The following is a 20,388-nucleotide window of genomic DNA, read 5'->3' as shown; positions in this document are numbered from 1 at the left end:
GATGAAGTGCCAAACTATGGGCCCGATTTTGGGTAAATTGGTACATCAACTTCCTGGGGTCGTAACTTTAACATACAATCTCCATTAGACGCACCCAATACCTTGTTAGAATGATCTATCGAAGGACTAAAATTTTGGGAAGAGAAACATTGATCCATGGATCCATGTTGCTCTCATTTTTCCTAAAAAAGGGTCATTTAGGGCCTCAAAACAGCTCCATAAGTTCAAGACCCGAAAAACTACCAAAAATTGTAAATTGTGCTACAAATAAGGAAACTAAAAAACTGAAAGAAACAATTGTGGGGGTCCAAGTGGAATTGGTGGGTGGCGACCAATATCCACCCAGATCATTCCTGACCCCTTAGAAAGCAATGGTCCCCATTGCGTTGAGTTCCTCCATGAGATGAGGAAACTTCTACTGAACATGGTCCCTAGTGAGCCACTTGGCTGGTGAAGGAGTTGGCCTGCTTTAACAACTCGATATAGTTGGATCTTCTGCTAGTGAGTGTGCTTGATTTTCATGTCCATGATTCGATCAGTTGCATCTTGTTCTATGCAATCTAGATTTAACTCTATTTGTGTGAGTTGTTCTGTAATGTCGAATGTGTCTAGTAATGGTGGAAAGTATGGCCAAAGGTGGTCCACATTGAACACTAGGTGTAGGTCAAGTAATGGGGGAATGTTGAGCTCAAATGCATTGTCTCCCACAACCTTGGTAATGGTGTAAGGACCATATCGGAGTGGTCTAAGTTTTTGATAGGCTCCGGTAAGGTGTTCCTTTTGCAAATGCAACCAGACTTTGTTGCCCACCTGAAACTTGTGTGGCACCTGATGTTGATCATGTTGCTGCTTGTACTTGGCATTTGATTTATCCATAATGTCATGGACCTGCTAGTGGATATGTTGGATGTTCTTAATGAAGTTGCTTTCCTTATCTGTTTCAGACTGGACATGAGCCGAATCTACCTGAGTGGCTGCAAATTGAATGGCCACATCAATGGGACATAGTGGCTAGAATCCCAAGCCCACCTGAAAAGGGTTGTGGCCAGACGAGATGTGGAGAGCCTAGTTATAGCTATGTTGAACATAGGGGAGGCTATCATCCCATGTGCGTGGATGCTTTTAGTTGTACATGCACAGAATGTGTACAATCATCTTGTTGACAACCTTTGTCTGGCCATCAGTTTGGTGATGGAAGACTGTGGATTTAGTCAGTTTGATGTCCAGCGTCAACCACAGACTGGACCAAAATGTACTAAGGAACTTTCTGTCCCGATCTAAGATGATAAACTATGGGATCCCATTGTGTACCCACACTCGTTCAAACAAGAGTTTAGCAATGGCTTCTACTCTGATATTCTTCTTGTACGCTGCCACAATGGCCATCTTTGAGAACTTGTCGATGACCAAAAGAACACAGTTATTTCCAAGCTTAGTAAAAGGAAGGCCTGACATGTAATCCATGGAGATGGATTCCCAAGGTTGGCTAGGGGTAGGAAATGAAGTATAGAGGCCTTGTTTCTTGATGGCTGGTTTGGCAATGACATAGGCAGTGCTAGATCTGATGTACTTTCTGACATCATGTTGAAGATTCAGCCAATATAAATTCTTCTGCAATATTGCCACAGTTTTCTCAACCTTGAAATTCACAACAGCTTGACTGTAGTGTGCTTCCCAAATCATCTTGGCACACTCGCTTGAAGGAACACAAAGGTGACCCAGGTGGCATAACAAGGCATCTTGGATGTGAAAATCTAGAACATGCTGACCCTCCAAGAGTATCTGGTATGTGTGGCTGAATTTTGGATCACGTTTGTAGAGAAATGTCCAATCAGAAGTCTCATTCCCACAAGAGTTGAGCACAGTGGTTAATGCCATGATCGGTGGTCAACTGAGGCATTCTGCAACATTATTGGTGCTGCCCTTCTTATACTTGATATTCAAATGGAACTGTTGCAAGTATGTGGACCACTTCTGATGGAGATCATTCTGCAACTTCCCTTGGGTCCGTATGAGCTACAAGGGCTGGTGGTCTGTGTGGATGACAGTTTCCTTCCCCAAAATATAATTCTTCCATTATCTGCAGGCCTGCAGAATGGAATACATCTCTTTGTCATAAGTGGGATACTTTCGGACTGTGTCTGAAATTGTCTCCCTGGGATATGCCACTGGATGCCCATATTGAGTAAGGACTACCCCAATAGCATAGTCAGAGGCATCAGTCTCGATCTCAAATGGTTGTTTCAAGTCTGGTAATGCGAGGATTGGTGTTAAGCAGAGGCAATGTTTCAACTCTGTGAATGCCTTCTGCTGAGATTCAGACCAAATGAATTTTTCTTTGGCTCCTCCCTTGGTGACTTGACTCAAGGGCGTGATATGAGAAAATCCCAACACAAACCTATGGTAGATGTTGGCAAGACCTAGAAATCTACGGAGCTCTATTAGAGTGGTTGGAAATGGCCAATCCTGGATGACTTGGATCTTAGCTAGATCCACATGCACCCCCTGTTCATCAATAATGTATCCCAGATATTGAAATTGGGTCATGCCAAGAGTGCATTTCTCAAAATTAGCACATAACTTGTGTTGCCACAGTGTTTGGAGAACCTGTCGGATGTGGTGGAGGTGCTCTTCCCAACTCTGGCTAAAGATCAGGATGTCATCCAAGTATACCACTAAAAATGAGTTGGTGAATGGCCACAAGATGTCATCCATTAGCCTCATGAAGGTTGCAGGAGCATTCGTCAACCCAAAGGGCATAACCAACCATTTGAAAAGGCCCTCCTTGGCTTTGAAGGAAGTCTTCCACACAACAGAGGGTTCGATTGGTACCTAGTGATATCTTGACTTCAAATTGATCTTGCTGAAATATTCCCCCCCTTCAGTTGGTCCAGAAGGTCATCAATTCGTGGGATCGGGTACCTATTCTGGACAATGATCTTGTTCAACACCTGATAGTAAATATAGAGTCTCCAAGTCCCATCATTCTTCTATACCAACACGATTGGGCTCCCACGGGGCGATGAGCTCAGTCAAATGTGACCTTTCTGCAACATATCTTGAATCTTCCTCTTGATTTCATTGTTCTCTAGAACAGAGCACTGATAGATTGGTCCATTGGGCCATGACACACCTAGGGTTAGATTGATGGAGTGCTTGACCTGACAGTGCAGAGGAACCCCTGCAGGGCAGGTAAAGATGTCCTCGTACTCCTTCATGACCTTGTCCATCTGTAGTTATCATCCATAGGGACCCTGTCTCAAGGTTGTGGCCACCATATTCTTCTTTCCTTGAGGGTGTATCATGAGGAAAACAATTTTCCTAGTTTTGGAAATGAGCTTACTTCATTATTTTGCAGTAACCAAGGAGATGGCAATAGGCGGTGCTACCTCTAGTACCATGTACAAATTATTTCCCAAGGTAACAATAATAGCATGAGGCCTTGACTCATATACAACACGTCGCTTCCATAAGTATGGTTGGATTAATAATACATCACAAACATAAAGGGGAGCAAGGTCACACAATACCTCATTCATGAAGAGCTTGATGTTGTATCGAAGGCGACACTTCGAGCTCACGCGGAGATCCCGTCCTTGTTGAAGCCACCAGATGGTATACAGTTGTGGGTGTGCTATGGTCGATAAGCCCAACCACTTCATGACCTCTGCCAAAATGAGGTTCTTTTGGCTCCCGCTATCGACAATGAACTGTAGTGGGGAGCCCTTTACCCACATCTAGGAGTGGAAGAGAAGCTCCTCCTCCTCTAGATCTTTGGGTTCCTCCTTCTGGATCTTTGTGGTGGCAATAGTGGTGTTGGGATCCACATCGATAAGATGCTTCCCTTTTCCATTCCCCTTATCAGGTTCTGACTCATAGTCTAAGCATGCACCTGATTCTGAATAGTTGAGCTTGACCACCAGTGACTGCTTGGCCCAACACTCACTTGTCTTGTGAGTGGAGCTCTTGTGGAACTCACACCACTTTCCCATGTCCTTCTTCGGCTTCGTGGTGTTGTTCTTTTCTTGCGGCTTTGGGGAGTTGTCCTGGGCCACCTCGCCTTGGCTTTGTCCTTTTCTTAGCAGTTTGGGGGCACCTTTCCCTTACTTCAAATTTGCAGATCCAAAGTCTTGCTTCCTCTGTCTAAGATTTTGCCCAATCTTGACAGTGTATCGATATGTTGTGCCCTGCGAGGAGATGTCTAGGAACTTGATCTCATCCTAGATGTACTTATGTAGGCAGCCACGATATTTGAGTACCAAATGTAGCTCAGAATCCTTGATACCCAACTTTGTGAGAAGGGTATGGAAAATATTGGTAAACTCCGCACGTCTTGGTCCCTTCCCCGTCGCATCGTGGTCCACTTTATGTATTTATCCTCATAGCTTTTGACAAGGTAGTACTGCTCCTTGATGGCATTCCAGAATGAATCCTAGGTGGGTGCGGCTGAAAAAAGTGAGGCCGTAATTTCATCCTTATGCTTGCAGTATGTTTCCCACTAGTCCTTGACGTGGGGGACAGAGTTTGAGAAGAGCGAAAGTAATCTTTTCCAGGCCGGAAAAATCATGAACAAAAAAATACCCTTCTAGTAGATTTAACTATTTATCTACAGTGCATGCATCTATCTGACCCTCAAATATGGGAATGTCAAAGTTAAATTGTACCTTAAAGGGCATGGCACTTCCAAAGTAGCTATTGGAAGTAGATGTGTCACATCTGGGTAGCCGTTGAAGGATCTAGGAAAATTTGTCCATCATTGCATTCCTTTGTCGCTCGAAGGCCTCTTCGAGAAATATTTTGATAGGATCTCCTACCCCCTCGTCTTTGTTTTCATCCACCATGGAAGGTCATTGGGATTTGCGAGGTTGGTATTGCAAAGGTTCGACCAGTTCAAGCCCTAACTCCTTGTATCTCGACCTCGTTGGGGACATGAAAAGAAAAACAGAGAAACAGTAGACCGCTCTGATACCACTGATCCAAATTTAAGCAAGAATGCAACAAATTATAGAGATAACCATAAATACATAGATACAACAGAAATAATATTTCATTTCATTAATGTGAAATACTGAAATATGCTTGCAAAAATAAATAAACTAGCTCAGGTGATGGTAGCTTATCTTTGAGGAGAGATGTGGCAACTATATGCCTCTGAACTGTCTTACAATGAGGCTCGAAGGCCTATTTATTATTGAGAAACAATGGAAAACCATAAACATCCAAAACCCTAACCCTAGGAGATGAAGTGCCAAACTATGGGCCCTATTTTGGGTAAATTGGTACATCAACTTCCTGGGGTCGTAACTTTGGCATATGATCTCCATTTGACATGCACAAGATTTTCTTGATATCTTCCTAACTGAATTCAATGGAATGACCTTCCCACGGTAAAAGATGTTAATCACATTGTTGAGAATATATGACTCATTCTTAACATATTTCATAATATTTTATGGGCATTGAACATAAATATTACTAAAAATAACTTGAGTTTAAATACCCTCTAATGAATATAACTTGGGATTTTCATGTTCATTACAACTCTCTTTCTATATATGTATATAAAAAATAAGCAAAAAAATAACAATTTTTTTTCTTTTCTTTTTCGAACAACTCTCTTTCTATATATATAACAAATAAACAAAACATTGACAATATTTTTTTTTCTTTTTGGAAAAACCGCATTTGAACGAATTATGTATAGAGACAAACACCTGCAAAACAAAGATATTTTGCAATACCTATTCTTACAGCGACCTATGATATTGATTTCTCTTATGTTGATAGTTTCTTGTGTCATTCTTTTACTTGATTGATTAAATTATTCTTTTGCTTATTGTTATTAAGTTCTTCATCATCAAACAAATACCAAAACATGAAGACAATCAAAGACAAATACACACCAAATATAGGCTATAAGTCAAGGCTAAAACCTCTCATAGAGAGGAAAACCCAAACAAATCTCTTATTTTCTTCAGGAACCAAAATAAATGAGACAACTGAGACCTTTTGACTAATAGTATGACCTCCTCCAACCCACCAACTCAACTTCCAAAGAATACTAGTCAATATCTCAAAAGTCAACACAAATGCATCTCCAATATCCAAGTCAAATGGAGTTTCGACCTCTTCTACAACTTCTGAAGTTCTCGGCCTATATCTTCATTCCTACAACTTTGCATATTTTCTTTAGTCATTCCACACGTGTGGATAAACAGAGAATAAATTTTAATTCTCTTCCACTTCGCTAATCTTGTTTATTCTTGTAATGGAGTAGACCTTCCTTTCTAATCATTTCACACTTCTTTCTTCCTTAAATTTGAAATTGAATTACTTCACAAGATTGATGTCATACTAGGTAGAAATCTTTGCTTATTTATAAGCTTTTGTGGGGTCAAATCATCTTTAATGGAGCCAAATTTCTTGGTGAGGAAGTTGAGTTTCTTGATGAGGAAAATGACTTGGTGGAGGAGGAAATATACACATTTTGATACACATATATTTTTCTTTCTTTGACATAGAGAGCCCATGAAGGGTCTAGACATCGAGAATAACTTTTGAATCAACCCTATAAGCCTTCAATGGAGGCTTGAACTAGAAACAAAAATACATAAAGCATGAAATCCATGCTTATAAATAAATTTTCGTTTTTCTTTCTTTTGACAAATCGATCACATCATGACCAAAATAAAATGAAGACCGATACTAGTTACATTTCTCAACAATCCCTCTTAACTAGGGAGGTATTCATAATTGTTCAACTGGTACTAGGTTGATCTCAATTTGAAATGTTCTTAAAAAGAGTACAATAACATATGTAATGATTGGCATACCATCATTGCCAAGGTATCCTCTCAACACAGACTAAGGTGTCATCTAGGAAATTGCCGCTATAGGTACCACCAAGCTAGAACAATGGACCGACCCTTACAGGGATCCAAGTATCAACTCCACATGATACCCTCCCTCTGGGATCTAGACATCAATTGAGATCTCAATATTAACCAGGCCATGCTATCCTTCCAACTACCTTCATACAGGCAATTTTATGGTACTTCACCTCTCCTCTCAACCAAATTAGTGATATCCACGAATCTGAGCATGCTCCTAAAATAAACTAATGTTTTTTTGGGAAGAGATTTCATCAACACATCAACTACTTGTTCACTTTTTGGCACGTACAATAGCTTCATGACCCCAACCAATATCAAACTTCTGATGTATATGTTCTTGTATGCTTCCACAAAAATTTGGAGTCTTCAACTATTCTGATGTTACTTAGGTCATCATATTTTCATGAAATATTTCTTCTTCAACTTCTCCAACAACACCAAACTCAGCCTCAACACTTTTCTAAAACATCCAATTCTTGTTCCCAACTTCATCAATCACAAATTTATTGATCGTGAATATAGCTCATGAATTACCATTTGTAGCACTTTAGCCTTTCTTTGATCTCACTCTTTCTCCAAGGTCTTTAATATAGTTGTTACAATATTCCCTCCCTCTTAACTGGGGAGTTATACACTTTATTTATCTAAGTTTCTTCTCTACTAGGGGATAAATCCATCAACAACTCAGCCACACATGCTTTATCATCATATCGTTAGATAACTTTCAACCATTCGAAAGATCATTCCTTCCCACATTGAAACATGGTCATCTATTAATCATCAATGTACACTTCAATGCCATCAATATTCTTATAACCCCCTATTTTCATCATGCTCAACATCATCATAAATTCATCAAGTTTGTGGTAAGCATCTTCCATATCTTGAAGACTGCGTACCTGCAAATATTTATCAACAAGTACAACCAAGAAGAAATAAATAGGAGCATGAAAAGTCAAACTAATATTATCAAATTATAACAGAGAGAGCATATAGGGGTACAAAAAAACTTTGAACTCTAACTATCAAATTTTAAACTTAGATAGCAAAAAGAGAAGCAATCAACTAGGGTTACATTTTCATATCCTAGACTTCTCACAACAACCTTTACTAGGGTTTTTGTCATAAAACCTAGATTCCATCATCAAAACTAAACTTTATATATCAATAATTTATTTCAATCATAGTGAAAACATTATTACATCTAAGGTTTCATTATCATTCCTAAGAGAGTTATATAAATTTCTATTAGGGTTTTGACGTAAACCTTACATATAATTATCAAAGATACACAACTGTTATAGACATTTTTGTGCCCTACAACCCCAAGCATGAAATGTCCATAAACCAAGGGCTCCTAAGTCCCTAAAAGTGTTGTTCTAACCCCTAAAGGAACAAGGTCAATAGATTACAGCTTCTCCCAGAAGTTCTCCATGAAAAACTGCTCAAAATTGGTCAAAACAGGATCATTGCAGCTGCTCCACTGGCTAGGTGCGTTGCATCTCACCCAAATGCACTGTGGGGGTGTGTTGCATTCCAAAAGTCCCTTCTGTGGGGTGCGATGGGTGAGAAATGACAAATGGCAGTGTCATTCCGCGAGGTGGAGAGGCAATGGAGGCTTCCAGAATCTTCTCATGTGACACTTGCCTCACTGAATTCGACCAAGGATGAGTAAGAGGCCCTCAGTCTCCAAGTGGAAGCAAGAACTGTCAGAGAGAAGACACTAATCAAATCACAAGATGACTCATTCCCCTTACATATATCTATATATGGATCCCTCATCCCAGAGATCCAGAGGCTGGAATTTTGCATATTGTAAGGAATTGTTGTTGGTTTCTAGAGATAAAACATCATATTGTTGGGTGATCTAAGCTTTGTTTGAGGTGAAGAGGGGCTTCTTTGCTGGGAGGTTGATGCTGGGTCGGAACAACTGGTTGTAACTCCTCCTGGATCTTTCCTTGTTTATCAATAAAAGCTATCTGAGTTTTCCTCCATGCTTTTGTATCATTGATGCTTGTTATATTTGTATGGTCAATCTACATCTGATCCTAGATTGTTTAGGAATATAGATCCATGTCTTTGTATAGTGCTATGCTTCTGTGATCTTACAGGTACTTTGTGAAGCTGGGCGTGCAAGGGAGCAGGTAGCCGGGGACTGTCAAAGGAGAGAGGGATCGAATCAAAGGATTAACGCAAGACAGAGGTTGGTCTTTCTATTCCTCTCTATCTATAATTCATAAAGGAAAAACATAAGTAGCTTTTCTCTATTTGTTTCTAAGGCAGCTGTCACACCTTAGTGGGATAGAGCAGTTCTAAATAGACACTTTTCCCTGTAACAAAATGGTGACTTTGCTGGGGAACTAATTAGTTTCTTTGTTTATCATTCTTTGTTGTTTGTTTCATAAACTTAAAGTAGCATTCGAACTGCATTTGCCATAACAAATGCAAAGTAGATAACTGATGCTTCAATCCATCCACTGGATCTATTTATGATTTAAACAACTAATTCACAAACTATCTGATTGCCCTTGTGATAGCTCTTAGATCCTCCTTAGATCTACCCCTGATTGTTGCATTACTGATTTCTTTTTACTCGGCCAAAAAGCAAGAACTGAACTGCAAACTGTGACCCGGAACCCGGACAGAGTCTCGTTTCTGGCCCAGCGCAGGTACTGTTAAGAGATTCTGAATTTCAGCGCACTTCCCGAGTGGACAACCTGCGCTGCATTTCAGATTCTCTGTGTTACAGGTGCACTGATCAGACTAGCTCTGTGCAGTTGTGGCTTCTGTGGATAATCCTTTCGAGTTCTATTCCTGAATTTTGCTGCCTGTGATCAGTATATGTCTGTTCGAAACCCAGCTATTTATCGCATGTTCCTAAGGGTTAAGATTTTGGAAAGGCAATTTGATTTTATTCAATATCAACATATTTCCAGAAACTTAAACACATTAACTGACTCATTAGCAAATTATGTGTTAGATAGACATTTGCAACATTTATAAAAAGAAACACACCATCAATGTTTGCATGTGGATCATGTAACTTAACCAAAGTAAAAATCCGAAAATCAAAAATATATATAACTGTTTATGGTTTACACATAATGTTCTGTAACCAAGACAAAATCGGTCAAATGACCCAAAAACTCAAAATGCTAGGGGGCACCCTAGTCTAATGATGCTCGTGATAGCAAGTCACAGCTTGTGCGATCATGCATAAGAGACGAGTCCATCGTCTTGGCACACCAGTAGTATGTCGTTGTAACCGCAAAGGTAGCTCGTCAGTCCTCACATCTGGAATACCAAGAGTGAGGCCCTCAACCTACTCCTGTAATGTTGTGAGAGTCTCGGCCACATCGAGGTCACGAAGAATAGCCCTTCCAACGGCCTCTCCTGCTAGAGCAGCAACTGGTACTCTCAAGCGAACTACTAGACGAACAGGACCAACATCTGCATGTACACATGAGTTTGATTAAAGTCTTGATAGAATAAAGCACAAGGACATTATAAACAAAAATTATAAACAGGGATATGGTCAAAGATTTTACCAATGGCGCCCCATTGTTCGCCATCCGGCAGTACTAAATCTGGATCACCCTGGAAGTCCATGCCAGCGTATGGATACTCAGAATAAACCATCTCCTGACGATCAAACCACCTGAAGAAGGTATCAGAAAATGAAATCTGAGACTGGCCAGCATGCCTAGACATATGGTCAACCCATCTCTGCATACGTGGTTCAGTAGGAGAAGGTAAATCGAGTGCAATATAATGCGGCTGCATCAGTGGTATCTTCTCCAAGGCAAAGGCAGTCAAAATAGAACCATACCCAAAGTTCTTCAACCTCCTGCTCTTTATCTTGGTCAACTGTTCTTTCATCACAAAAAGTACTGCGTCGCACCAGTTGAACACCTTCGGTTGGAGGCATTCCAAGGCATGCTGCATGTAAGATCGGTTGGCTACATTAAGAGCCACACAACTAGCCATCCTACCAAAAGTAAACAGAATAGTCCTGAGGGACCTATCAGTGACATCACAAATGATGATCTTGCCGTCTTTACTCGTCTGAGATCCTTCTCTGTAGTACCGGTGAACATAATCTCTCACAGAGTCGCCTCCTCGGGCCGAACCTGACAAAGAGATGGGGGCACCCCGCCTCGACAAGCCAGTCAAGAAATAGATGTCTACTACAGTCAAGGGGATAGATTTGCCCCTGATCTAGAAAACCTGATTGGTAGGATCCCAAGCATCGAGCAAATACTGCAGTAAGTTGATCTGCTGTCTCATGCTAGAAATGCGGAAGAACTTCAGCAAGCCACAGTTCCGCAACGTGTTCACTGTAACCGGATCATGTAGGGCAAGCATGTCCTCTTCTTCATGCTCACGTTCTCGCCATGTAATGGTCATCTTACTCCAAAGATCTCTGAAAAACAAACAAGAGAGGTGTTAGATCCTGATTTTGGTAAGAAACAGGCAAAATTTCCATCAAAAGTTGTGCATCAAATCCCCTTGTTGCACCCAATGCACCTGCAGCAGTGTTCTAGGTGCGTTGAATGTCAGATAGCCTTTAGACAGGCCAACATTCAATGCAGTTTTCGATACACTGAGAGTGCGCTGAAGGCAGAATGAGTTCTTCAAACCCCAGGGACTCAGAAAAGCTAGGAATCAAGCTCAAAATTCAAAATGGAAACCATGAAATGAAAGAGCTCAGGTTTAGCTCCTACCTGGTCCAGACGGCGCCGAGAATCGTCCACAGAATCTCCCAAAATCAGCTGATGAAAATCAAGGAGGAAAAGCACCTCCAAAGCTCCAACAAACCAAAGTTCAAATGAAATGGTAAAATGAGAGGTAAAAACACTTTTTCATTACTTTTACGTAGTTCAAAGTAAAATATTAGTGTTCTAACTCTTTTTCAAGCATATATTGTTCATTTCTGACTAGTTTGATGAAGCAGTTGAAAATACAGTGCGATATTTGAAAGAACAAAGCTATTTATGGTAAAATCAAAATAGGACCATCTAATCGAGCAGTTTTAGCACATAGTTCAAGCTCGTTAAAAAATAAACATAAGACATGAGCAAATGTTTCCACCTGCGTTTAAGCTCGTTAAAAAATGAACTATTCCCCGGTAAATAACCATCGTGAATGTAGTACTTCAACCGTTTATGCCTTGGTCGTGTTTGCACCATCACCTCCACTTTTTCATTGGCCGATCATTCACCTCCATTTGATTGTTCACCCATTTTTAGGAACAACTGTGAAGAGTGATTTCACTAGCCATCCTTGTGACACTGCCGTTTTATCACTCGTTCCTCAAAAGATGAGTCTCCTTTAAGCTCTTTTCAACTGACTCGTAAAATATGAAAAGATTGCTGAGCCATTGGCCTCTCCAGCTCGTTAAAGGGACAGGAAGTGTTATCCCTCCTCTAGATTTTAATCTTTTTGGACCTAAGGGATTATTACACAAAAAGATCGAGCGCTTGTTTTGTTCGGCTCATTAAAAGTATCGAAAATCCATCCCTTCTGTATTGTTTTATACTTTTTCGGACTTAAGGGATTAGATGAAAAAAAAGGAATTTTGGAGTTACCTATACGTTCCTTTTCAGACTCTTTAAAATTGAAAAGGACCGAGTTATCTTTGTCGTTAAACTCGTTAAAAAGATTAATAGCGACAAACTTGTCTTTAGACGAGAACGAGTTTCACTATCGCTAGGCTCGTTAAAACATAACGATGGGTTTGCCCGAAGGGCAAATTATAGAACAAGCATATGTTATCCTCCTCAAGCTTGACAAAAATAAAGAGGTACTGGTCAGCAATGACTGGGGAAAAATTGGGAAGAAAACTCAAAGAAACTTTGTTGGTAGCAAGTCGCTCTTGAACATGACACTTCCGCTCTGTGTCCGAGTCGGGTTGGGTTGTTTCATTCATCGGTCACATCACCATGATCACGCCATACCATCCACATTTGGGGTTAATGCTACCAATCCATCACATCAGTGTCGCCGATATGTTCAATAGAAGTCATTCAGAGAATTCACCTGTGTCTCACCCACTACCATACATTATACTCCATTCTTTCATGACCGCCACCCTGAACCTTATATCACCAGATTGTTTTCGCCTCCATCAAAATCATTTGCTCCGTTCCGTGTCATTGATGTGGGATTCATTAAGGCCCTCTTGTGACGGATCACTTCTTGTCGACATCAACTCATTATCCAAGAAGTTGATCTAGGAACACCCCATTTAGTACTTTGAAGCTTGCATGCCTCAATGGCAAGTTTCTCACTTCCGGCGACAGGTTTACATCAATGGCCTTCGACCAAAATATTTTCCGTGGTGTTCGACGCCAAGTCCTTTATTCACACCACATGAATTGTACTACAGTACCTTGAGGGTCATTATCATTATCGGTGATTCTTCTCGCGCTTGTTAACAGTTTACATCATTGACTGGTAATCAAGCGATGTCTTTCCATGTTCGACTTCAGAACATTTCTCACATGGATCGACTTGTACTTCGAGTGAAGATCGGACGAGATTAAAGACCCCGGATCTAGTTTCATCCATCTGGGCTGCGATATATATTTAGGGAGATAAAGACATTAAATTTACATCATTATAGCACAGATAATCATCCTATCAAAAGGATGATGGCTCTATCAGAATCATCAGTCTACACTCAGACGGTTGTCTGTCCTATGTACATGAAAATGAATTTATAAAGCTGAGCATGGGAATGTTCGCCTCAGCTAGATCATGAAAATATTATGAAGATAATGTATTGTATTGTATCTTATTACAGGTCTCCTCCTAGCATTGAAAGAACTTCGGATCCTCATAATAAAGCATTTCACCCGACACCAAAAGGTTAACGGCTTCATACTTTAGGGGGCAACTGTTATAGACATTTTTGTGCCCTACAACCCCAAGCATGAAATGTCCATAAACCAAGGGCTCCTAAGTCCCTAAAAGTGTTGTTCTAACCCCTAAAGGAACAAGGTCAACAGATTACAGCTTCTCCCTGAAGTTCTCCATGAAAAACTACTCAAAATTGATCAAAACAGGATCATTGTAGCTGCTCCACTGGCTAGGTGCATTGCATCTCACCCAAATGCACTGTGGGGGTGCGTTGCATTTCAAAAGTCCCTTCTGTGGGGTGCGATGGGTGAGAAATGACAAATGGCAGTGTCATTCCACGAGGTGGAGAGGCAATGGAAGCTTCCAGAATCTTCTCCTGTGACACTTGCCTCACTGAATTCGACCAAGGATGAGTAAGAGGCCCTCAGTCTCCAAGTGGAAGCAAGAACTGTTAGAGAGAAGACACTAATCAAATCACAAGCTGACTCATTCCCCTTACATATATCTATATATGGATCCCTCATCCCAGAGATCCAGAGGCTGGAATTTTGCATATTGTAAGGAATTGTTGTTGTTTTCTAGAGATAAAACATCAGATTGTTGGGTGATCTAAGCTTTGTTTGAAGTGAAGAGGGGCTTCTTTGCTGGGAGGTTGATGCTGGGTCGGAACAACTGGTTGTAACTCCTCCTGGATCTTTTCTTGTTTTTCAGTAAAAGCTATCTGAGTTTTCCTCCATGCTTTTGTATCATTGATGCTTGTTATATTTGTATGGTCAATCTACATCTGATCCTAGATTGTTTATGAATATAGATCCATGTCTTTGTATAGTGCTATGCTTCTGTGATCTTACAGGTACTTTGTGAAGCTGAGCGTGCAAGGGAGAAGGTAGCCGGGGACTATCAAAGGAGAGAGGGATCGAATCAAAGGATTAGCGCAAGACAGAGGTTGGTCTTTCTATTCCTCTCTATCTATAATTCGTAAAGGAAAAACATAAGTAGCTTTTCTCTGATTCTTTCTAAGGAAACTGTCACACCTTAGTGGGATAGAGCAGTTCTAAATAGACACTTTTCCCTGTAACAACAACAACCCAACCAAGTTAGGGTTTCAATCATATGGAAGCATATACACCTAGTGTTTCAATCCTAGGTTTAACAATTTACAAGGGTTTTGTCATCAAACCCTAAAAATATAGGGTTTCATCATAAAACCTAGACAACAACAACAAACCCCAAAAAACTAGGGTTTTATATCAACAAATCTTAAACATCAAGAGATTAGGATTTCATTATATGTTCTAGATTTTATCAACAAACCTTAAGTAGGAGAGGGTTTTATATTGAACCCTAAATATTATGGTTTTACCAAATTTAACAAAGGATAGATAGTATGACATGGATTGATTTGATCTAAAGGTCAATTATCTTCAACAACATAAGAATATTTATAGTGAAACCTTAGACATGAAAGCTAGTAAAAAGTAAAATGACTATGCATTTTTATATGAAGAATACCTGCTACAAGTATTTAAACATTCCTTGAGTTGTTCCTTTCAGAAACCATGTAGGGTCTCTTCTACAACAAGGCTTCTTTCATGATACAAGACTTTCCTCTAAAATCTCCCTCTGAATCTAGCCATAATCCTTATACCTGCAAGTTTAGTCCTTGCAAGGAAAGGATAATGATCAAGTAACAAAGATAAAGATAAGTATACACGAAATAAAAAATAATACTTACATTTTATGAGAATGTGGAAGATTCCACTTGAAGGACTCCTTTCTTACTATTTATATATGAACATTTCTATATGTATCTACAATATTTACTTGACAAGTACCAAAAGTATACAAGTACAAGAGTATGATCTAACAAACTCCAAACCCTAAGATATCAATTCCAGGGTTTCAAATTCAATTGTATACTTACTAGGGATTTTAATTTCTCCTTAGACTACCTACAAACCCTAGAAACCAAAACTAGGGCTTCTGTGAGGGAACAAAAGAAAATGCAGTTAGGGTTTCTTAATCAACTAGGTTTTACAAGAACTTGGATGCCAACAATGTTTTCAATATTACAAATCGTAGAACCAAAAAAAGAGATTTCAAAACCCTAATATAATAAGGATTAGATAATTATATAATAAAAGAAATTATACATACCTGAATGATTACTTACCTTAGTCCTCCATGTCTGTTGCAAAGGATTCTTCAAGATGCCTCTTACTGGTCTAATTTCATCCTTGAGGTATTTGTTCCAATCTTGATTTTTAATATGATCTTCAAGGTTCCTTGGTGCAATATGCATGATGCTTCTTACATCACTTGATCCTTTTCAATGTTCCATAACTTGAATAATAAAGTTGATTTTAGCCTTGATTTATGGTTAGGGCGATCCTGTAGGTGCTACTACAAGCCTTCAAATAGATGTCTTCTTCCAGTGTTATAGATAAAGATTTAATGATAATATTGTACAACTTTTCGAAATAGATCTGGTCCCTTTTCTGGTTTTCAATACTTCTCCAAACAAGTACAATCTTCTAGACTTGAAGTGATTAGTATAGAACTGAGGTTGTAAATTCTTTGGATAGGGATCCCACAACCATCAAAATAGATCTCTCAAGTGGCCCAATATGAACATTTCTCCTCATATCTTAGACATCATATACTTCCTTTGCTGGTTTATGGAGCTATACTTTCAAATCCTTCAAAAGATGCTTCTTGTCTTCTTTAAATCCTTCACTCCTCTAGCTAGGTCTACGACCCTCATCTTAGTGCTTATGACTTATGAAGATGCCCAAAATTATGTTTTTTGAGTTCAATCTTCAAATCTTATGAATCCAATGGTCCTTTTGATAAATTTGTAAGTTTCTTGTTATCCAAATGATGATCTTCTAGCTCCCATATTCCACTAACCTTAACTTTGATATATTGTTGGGAAATACCTAGGGAAACTTATTATGTTGATTTCTCTTAGCTTAATATTTTCTTGTGTCATTCTTTTACATGATTTGTTAAATTCTTCTTTTGCTTATTATTGCTGTGTTCTTGATCATCAAAGACAAATGGACACCAAATGCAGGCTATTAGCCAGGGCCAAAACCTCTCCTAAAGAGGAAAACCACAAAAAATCTCATTTTTTCTTCAAGAACCAAAAGAAATGAGACAACCAAGACATTTTGACCAATAGTATGACCTCGTCCAATCCACCAAATCATATTCCAAATAAGACTAGTCAATATCTCCAAATTCAACAAGAATCCATCTCCAATATCCAAGTCAAATGGAGTTTCTGCCTCCTATGCAATTTCTGAACTTCTTGGCCTATATCTTTAGTCCCACGACTTCACACATTTTCTTTAGTCCTTTCACATGTGTGGATAGAACCAAGAATAAATTTTAATCCTCTTACACTTCACTAGACTTATTTTTTCTTGTAATGGAGTAGACCTTCCTTTCCAAGCATTTCACACTTCTTTCTTCCCTAAATTTCAGATTGAATTATTTCACGATATGGATTTCAACTAGGTTGAAATATCTGCTTAAATATAGCCTTTTATGGGGTCGAATCATCTTTAATGGAGCCAACTTGCTTGATGGGGAAGCAGACTTGGTGGAGGAGGAACTGGATACATTTTGATACACATATATTTTTTTTCTTTGACATAGAGAGCCCAAGAAGGGTCTACACATTTATAATGAATTATGACTCAACCCTAAAAGCCTTCAATAGGGGCTTGACCTAGAAACAAAATACATAAAACTCCCACGCTTATAAATAAATTTTATTTTAAACAAATTTTCTCTTTTCTTAGTTTTGCTAAATATATTACATCATGACTCAAATACAATTATGAAGATTGATACTAGTTACATTTCTCAATGGTTGCTTGGATAGAAATTCTAACAAATACATATGAAGCCTTTAGGAAACACAAATTAAAAACATTCTTGAATATAATATGGAGTTTCATAATCTAATAATATTATTCATAATCACAAAGATAAAGTTCATCAGTCGCCAGTAGGCCATAGTATTTCTCAGAAGCAATCATTAAGCTTTGTGGATGTTTTAAAAATAGTTAAAATATTTTGCACAAATAAAGAGAAAGTGTTCACCCACCCAATTCACCAACAAAAGACATGTTCTTCTTAGGGTCTTTTGGTGCCATCATATTCTAGTATGGATAGAGCGATCAATAAATTTTAATCTATTTTTACATATACAACATATAATTAAATATTTTCCATGAAAAATCTCTCTTCTATGACAAAATTACTAAATCATCATTGAATATAAAATTCATTAGATTAACAAACCATGTTTTACTCACCTCACTATCAGGTATTCTCTCTGGAATAAGAAAATACATATAGAGAAGACACGTCGTTTGATGATGATCAAGCCACTTATCTATGAAATTCCTCTGAAATATATGATGGCAATTTCACAATTCTTTCATATGCTCCTTTTCCTCAAAGGAGTTCAAGTAGAAACCACACATGAGATCATCCCCTATTCATTCACATAATCTCTCTGCAAACTCCCTGAATGTAATGACAAACAAGTTGCATCTAATTATATCAACAGGGATCGAAGGAACAATCAAGGAGGAACTAATGTCCATACCTGAGCTATTTCCAGCAAGAGAACCACAATCAACAATAACCTCTCTAAGTCGCTAAACATGGAAGCCATATTGAGAAGTGACAAAGGATAAATAAAACAAAGAAATAAATCATTTTTTTTTTACACAGAAGGAAATAATGTGTTCTATTGGTTTCAAAATTGTAAAGCTCGAGACTGATAGATATAGAAACAGTAAAATCAAACTTATCTCTTGTACTAAAAACTATCATGTATGAGCAAGTGGTAACATGAAAGCAGAGTAGTTCGAGCAACTGAAAGAGTTATTGCTAAAAGAATGATGGTTGTAAATACCGGTGAGTGGTCAGGGTTAAAAAAATTTATCAGTGACATGGGACATATGAAACCAAGCCTGAAATAAAAGATCCAATAATTTTTTCCAATTAAATGTTAACAAATTATTTTTTTCAATAATAATAAAAAATACTTTATTCATTTTTAAAGTTAAATCTTATAATTTGCACTAGTCAATGCTAAACTAATAATGATCAAAAGACAAATAAATTGCTAGAGTCATGCCTAGGGAGAAGGACTAACAAGAAGGTGGTTGAAATGTCTAATAAATTTTCTCCTTATTCATAAAAATAAGGATTTTTTGGATATGTGGTATTAGTGAACCATAGTATTAGCCCATGGTATTGTAATAAAACATATTTATAATTTAAGAATCTTCATGATAAAGTGGAAGTGAATCTCCATAATTACAAATTTTACTACATGATTTTATTCAATATACATATAACTCATATATATTTTATTATAGTAATAATAATGATAAAATTTAATTTAATAAAAAAAATTAAAACAGAAAATATATTTATTGATATTTATTAATATTTATTAATTATCTAATTTATATAACTATAATAATATTAAATATATATGAAAAAAATTATAACATTTTTAATCTTATAATTTCTCTAATCGTATAATGTCTAATTTATTATCAATGGATGGATGATCATGTATATATATCTCTTACCTTCCAAATATATTTAAGGATAAGCAGTAATGTTTATTTATTTGTTCCATGGAAAGTAAAATGTTTTTATTTTTATTTATTTATTATAATAATAATACTTTTTATTTACAACACTGGAGAAGATTTTGGAGAGAGATGAGCTAGTGCTGGAGTTGAAGACAGGGTTTTGGATTCAAGGTACTATTGTAGGGAGCACAGGGGGGAGTGCTACTCCATCCTATAGTCGAGCAATCACAGAAGGAAGTAAGTACGTGGGGAAGAAACATTTCAAAAAAGCTCTGGAGAAGATTTCAGAAGCACGAAGTCAGGGGACACCTGGGAGAAGTGGAGGTCAGGATCAAGAAGGGAATCAACAAGAAACTAGCAAAGAAAAGGAGAATGGATGCATCAATGAAAGACCAGCTTCCATAAAGACAACTGGGGTCTACAAGTCGAAGTCAGGCATTATTCCCTGGGTAGTATTGAGTGACCCAGCGATACAGGCACATAGGGATCATATGGCAGAGCATGCAATCATATGCAAGTTCATGGGGTTATGGCTGATGGGGAGGGTGTTACATGTTTGGGTAAGGAGCCATTGGAAGCCAAAGGGAGAAATACATTTACATATGAGTTCTAAGGGCTTTTTCACAGTTGTGTTCACAAGCCTAGAGGACAAAGATAGAGTGTTCGAAGGGGGGCCCTATTTCTATGCTATGGTAGGACTCTACATGCGGCCATGGATAACGAACTTTGTCCTGGAACATGAAACCTTCACATTAGTACCGGTATGGATGAGACTATATTCCCTTCCTCTGGATTATTGGCTACTACAATCTTTGAAAGCCGTAGGCAACAGGCTGGGGCATTTTCTAAAGATCTCAAAGCCAACTCTGAAGGAAGGTATACCTCCTTTGCCCAAATATGTGTGGAAATGGATCTATATGGAGTCCTTCCGGAAGTAATAATTTTAGAAGTGTACAAAGAAGAATTGGTGCAAACTGTGGACTATGAGCACATACCATTTAGAT

The sequence above is a fragment of the Pinus tabuliformis genome, chromosome 2_1 (genome assembly GCF_031772625.1).
Source record: "Pinus tabuliformis cultivar Carrire ecotype Pingquan chromosome 2_1, CPIR1, whole genome shotgun sequence".
Lineage (NCBI taxonomy): Eukaryota > Viridiplantae > Streptophyta > Pinopsida > Pinales > Pinaceae > Pinus > Pinus tabuliformis.
This window is presented reverse-complemented; position numbering follows the sequence as displayed.